We start from the raw sequence: 5,593 nt of genomic DNA, 5'->3' as shown, positions 1-5,593 counted from the left end.
AGTAAGGTGCATTACGATTAGCACACATAAAGGAGGGGGTTGGGTTCAAGGTGAAGGCAGAATAGCAGAGAAGACCAGTAGTGTCTCTACAGCATCTAACTAAGCTGATGAACAGGGACTCTAATGGGGTGTGTGGTGGGGAGACTCGAGAATGAGGGGAATCTAGTAACCATAATGTTGCTCATATGACGTATACTAACGATACAAAAAAAAAAAACCCCAAGCGAACAGCAGCGTGCCGGCACAGAAGAAGCGCTCTAGAAAGGCTATTGCTCCTGAGGTCTCATCCCTACGGAGCTTCTCTGTCCCCTGCCCAGGCACCCACCTACCCGTCGCTGGAGAGCAACCAGCACCGGGCTGGTTTGGGCTGGGGACCCGCAGGGCTGACTCCCCCCAACCTCCCAGCACGTCTGTCTTCCCGGGCACTGACCGTCCGGGTGCGCCTCCCGCGGCCTGCATGGGGGGTAAGAGCGGGCACGTCCCTGAACCTGGAGCTGGGAGCGACTCCCCAAAGCCTCCCACACGGTCGTGGGATCCCAGCGCCCCGGGACATCTAGGGGAGTGAAAAGAGCGCACTTCGGACAAGGCCACGGGGAGGCGCGCCTGAAATGACTGAGGAGGGTTAAAATCCGAGGCCATGGGTGCGGGCGCGGCCCGGAGCGCTCCCCGGTGAATATGTCCTCCCGGAGGGGCGCTCCCAGCCCGCAATACCCGGGAAGGCGTGGCCGGGTCGCAGGCAGCGATGGCGGGGACCCGTGCCTGACGGGGGCGCCACAGCCCCAGCTCCACCTCGCGACCGCCGCCTCCCGCCTGGAAGGGGCGGCCTGGGCGGGAAAACTCCCTGGAAAGCTCTGCCTGGGCACCGGGGATCCAAAGCTCGCCGCCCCAGCCCCCTAGGGGAGCCTGGCTCCCAGCCCTGTGGGGTCCGCGCGTCCGAAGCTCGGGAACTCACCGCCTCCGGGCGCCGGGCTCGAAGCTTCCACGCGCGGAGTCCGCGGCTGGCTGGCTGCGCTTCCGACGCGCCTGGCTTCTGCCTGATCCACAGCCGATCTGGCCGCGCCCCCAGCTCCTCACCGTTTCCCCTATGGCGGGGCGGACCCTTCCGGATGCGAGGGCGCAGGTGCACGTGGGGAACTTGGGTTAAGTCCTAAAAGCTAGCAACATCCTCTACCCTCGGTGGGGGTGAATTTCTTGGGAGAGAAATTTGGATTTCTGGGCCACACCCCGACGTCCCGAGGCGTTGGCTCTTACTTTGGGCGCCAATGAGGGCATTCTAATAAGAGTTCCTGGGGATTCTGCCTGGTCCACTGTTGCTCTGAAATTCCCGTTTTTGACTCGGCGTTTGCACCTTGTGAGACAGGAAACCTCAAACTTCAGAGACGTAATGGACACGACAGAATACTGCATGATCTCACTTTTATTTGGAACCCCAAAAACCCGAACTCATAGAAACAGTACAAAGGTGCGCCTGGGGCTGGAGTTCCTGGAAATGAGGAGATGTTCATCTAAGTGTACAAACTTCCACTTATAAGAGGAATAACTTCTGAGGGTCTGACATACAGCAGGGTGACTATAGTTAACAGTGCTGTATTTATTCTTGGAAGCTGCAAAGAGAGTATTTTTAAATGTCACCATAAAGAAAAATGTAATATGTGGTGACTGAGGTGTCAACTAACAGCGTTGTGATAATCATCTTGCAATACATACACATATCAAATCATGAAGTTTTACATCATAAACCTACACAATGTCAGATGGCCATTATATCTCAATAAAGCTATGGGGGGAAAAAGAGAAAGAGGGGGCCAAGGGAGGGAGCAGGGTGGAGGAAAGGAGGGAGGGAAAGAAAAAAAAAGAATCCTCTGCCAGAGGTCAAAATGTTATACTATTTCACAAAAGCTTAACCATAAACAAGAGACTTAGTACTGAACCTGGGGGACCGCCTCGGCACCACATATACTAAAATTGAATAGTAGAAGATTAGCATGGCCCCTGGGTAAGGATGACCGACAAATTTGTGAAGCATTCCACATTAAAAAAAATAAAATGTACAGAACCTGGGGTAACCACGCCTCAGGAAAACAACTGCCCCCATGACTGCCCGGCAGCTGCAGACATAGCAGAAACACTGTTACTGCTTCTGTCTCTCAACTCCTCCCAGGGAATGAACCTACCTTCTGACCCTACCCAAGCCTTTCTGGCCTTAGCAACTAACTTTATTGTCTGAAGCTTAAGAGGCTGTGTGTAGCTTCCAATCCTTTTTCTCTCTGTAGTCGGGATCCCCAATCGGTCCATGGAGAGTGTTATCTCACTTTTAGGTGCGGATATACCTTTACTTCTTTACAAAATCTAACTCCTCTGTCATTGCTGTGGACTTTGGTGGGGATGGAGGATACTTTTCCCCCTCTGAAAAATTACCATCTCGATATGCATTGACCTTTTCTCCCCTCATGTCACATTCAAAATCAGATCTATAATATGATTGAAGATATTTTAGAGAAAGTGTGGTATAGAACTGCACAGTTTGTTGATATTTGGTTTGCACTATTACATGTAAAAACAATCAGCCAGTTTTGTACTATTCAATTTATAATCTCTTTAAGTTTTGTCTGTTTCAAAGGCAGAGAAAATTAGAATTCTTTACCAAAGCATGGATCTGATAATAAAGGTTGGATTGGTAGAGGAGTTTCAAGGATATAAAAAGTCGGCTATCATCATTTCAACTGTATGCAACCCCGTTTTTAGTGGTAATAAACACTAAATTTTGAAGTCATTAGAATTTTGATTGTCTTGTCATTACTATCAAATATATAAACCAGAGAGCAAATGTAAAATAGAATTTATATATATATATATATATATATATATATATATATATATATATATATATATATATAAAGTTAAGATTACTGTGGAGTAAAAGCAGGAAGGATTCCACCTTGAAAATAAGATTGCATCCAGTTACTTAAAAAGCAAGTTTCTTAACAAACAGACAATAACTCAGCCCACCTTGGGAGCAAAGCAGGCAGTCTTGATTGATATGCTCCTCCCAGCCCAGGAAGCTGCTATCCTGGGAGGAAACCAGAGCAGTAAAATTCTTGTAAATAACCAGGAAGACTAATAAGAAACAGTGTTTCTTCAAAGGTAAACATTTTGGGCACACGTTGCAGGTGTACATGCCTCACCCTTTGTCCCTCAACCGCCTATGAAACCCCTAGACAACACACCACCCTGGGGCTCTCCTGTGCCCTCCTGGCATGAGCCAGGAGCTGTGTCCTCTGCTTTCTCTCTAAATAAAAGCCTCTGCCTTGCTCTCCTCCTCGACTGTCTGTGAAGTTCATTCTTGGACTCTGTGAACAAGAACCCTGGCATCAATAACCACCAGGTTTTCATGTGAAACATTCATAAGAGTGTATATAAATGACACCTTAACACAAACAATAAATTAGATAAATAAATAAATTTTCCTGCCCAACAAGTAAGGAGCTTGGAACTGATTACTCTCATCCTCATAACAAGAAAAAACACGAACAAACTGAAAATCAACGACTCTTCTCAAACATACCAGGGCAATGATGTCACAGTGCAAACCAATGCCCCAAAAGGTGGAGCAAGAGGTAAATAGGGAGAACCACAGCTTACAAGAGGCAGAGCCCAAGAAAAGTACTAGCTCCTGGAGCCGCACATACAAGGTGGACCTGGCCTCATCTGTCACCCAAGCCATCTGTCCGGGGTCTTCACATCTGTCTCGGGGAATGTTTCCGAAATGAAGGGAGGAAGGAGTAGAAGGATGCGGGGCTCCACCCAGCAGGTCCCCAGGCATGGCTGCTGAGCGTGAGCCTGTGCTCATGGCACAGATGATGAAGCCAGGCTGCTCAGGCCCACAGCCCATTTCTCCCTGGCTTGGCTCCCTCAGGCCAGTTGTTCTGCTTCCTTTTGCTCAGGGTCGTCATCTGCAACTTCAAGGAACTCAGCAGAGAACACACTCTCAGCCTTAGCGGGACCGCTCCTCTAGCACAGAGGGCACACACTCTCAGTCTTAGTGTGACTCTGCCTTGAGGAAAAAGCCTGCCCTCCTTTTCCTTTACCTTTCTCAGCTTTAAAGCTGATGCTGGCTGAAAGGACAGGCATTCCTCTGTACACTCCCTCCGTGACCCCTTGCTGCCCAAATCCACCCCACAAACCCCAGTGATTGCCTAGTCCAGGGGATACTCGGAGCCCACGGCAGAGGACACCCATGTTCCCCACTCCCTGTAGATGTCCCTTGTCACCCAGCACTCAATCGCCTGTCTGTTGGGCCCCCCTTCCTGCCTCCTCCCTCAGAGGCACACCTTCCAAGCCAGGCTCCCATCCTCCCAGGGCCCTCAAAGAGCAGCCCCTCATCCCCCTGAAGCATACACAGTGCTCAGACTCCTGCTCATTTTGCTAGGGACCCCACATTGGCAACCTCCCAGTCCCTTTGTCCCCAGAGGAGCGCTCCCAACCCTGGCTCCCAGCTGCAGGGATGGCTCATTCTTCTGTGCACTGGGGAGTGTCCCCAGGTCCCCAAGGGCCACGCCTGCTTCCACCTAAGCCCCAAACTGCCCTGTCTGTCCAAAGTGGCAAAGGTGGCAGCAGAGAAGGCTGTGGGTGCTCCCCTCCCCTGCATTCCCCAGAGGCTCGGGCAGCAGATTCCTCCCCATATTTCCAGCACAGTGCAGCTCCCTGATTTGAGGGTGCATTTGACTGCGGCCTCACACCTTGAGCCATAGATCCCATCCATAAGAGGGCAGGGGCTTCCTTTAACTTCTTACCTTTGCATCCTGAAAGTGGGTCCTGGAGTCTGGCACTGAGGGGATGACTCAGGGGACACTGGTGCAGCCGTCATTTGGTTGGTGGGAGTCCATTCAAACTGAGCAGCTTTGCTGGGGCAGACGGCTTCCCTGCTCTGAACTGCATTGGTCTAACGTGTGCCCAGAACTTGTCTGAGCCAAGCACTGGGCTCAGGGCCTTAACACATTCACCTCACTTAATGCTCAGAAAGCTCCCATGGGAGATGGGAGAAACGGTAGTATGTCAGGCCCATTTTCCCACCAAGTCAGGGAGTCACAACCAGGAAGAGAGTGCACATAGCTAGTGTCACCCAGACCTAGTGCCACCTGGACGGGGAGGGTCAGCAGCCACTTCCTGACCTCTGCTTTCCCCGCCCCTGAGGTACTTCCTTCCACAGGAGTAAATTCACAGCGTGCTCAGGATGGTGGTTTGGAAGAGACTCTTCCTTCGTCAGCGTTATTCTCTCAGCAGGGATTCCGCATTCCTGGTGCTGCCAAGATCTCCCGGCAGCTTCTCTACCTGGCAGGGTTTCTCTTCTGCGTGCAGGGCCCCGTCAGCAGAGATGACTCAATTTATGTGCAGTCGGGTCTGGGTGTCGCTAGTTTTACCATGGGCTCCTGGCGTTCCAACAGCCAGGTTGGGACTCACAAGCTGGAGTGACCTCCACCTTAGAGCCAGACCAAGGAGGTGCAGACCCTGTTACCACCTAGGATGCTTTTACATGAACATTTCCTTTGTGACTATGGGTCTGTATTGCCAGCCTTCATGAAGGAATGGGCTG

The 5,593-nt window shown here is 51.1% G+C and overlaps 1 non-coding gene across 1 annotated transcript; it reads left to right on the top strand.

Annotated features, from left to right (window-relative positions):
* The first annotated feature begins 1,934 nt into the window (after window positions 1-1,934).
* Window positions 1,935-2,037, top strand: LOC118972162 (U6 spliceosomal RNA). Its single transcript, XR_005060992.2, has one exon. It is a non-coding gene; the product is annotated as a U6 spliceosomal RNA (small nuclear RNA).
* Window positions 2,038-5,593: the final 3,556 nt, after the last annotated feature.

Source organism: Manis javanica, chromosome X, assembly GCF_040802235.1.
Source record: "Manis javanica isolate MJ-LG chromosome X, MJ_LKY, whole genome shotgun sequence".
NCBI lineage: Eukaryota > Metazoa > Chordata > Mammalia > Pholidota > Manidae > Manis > Manis javanica.
This window is presented reverse-complemented; position numbering and strand designations above follow the sequence as displayed.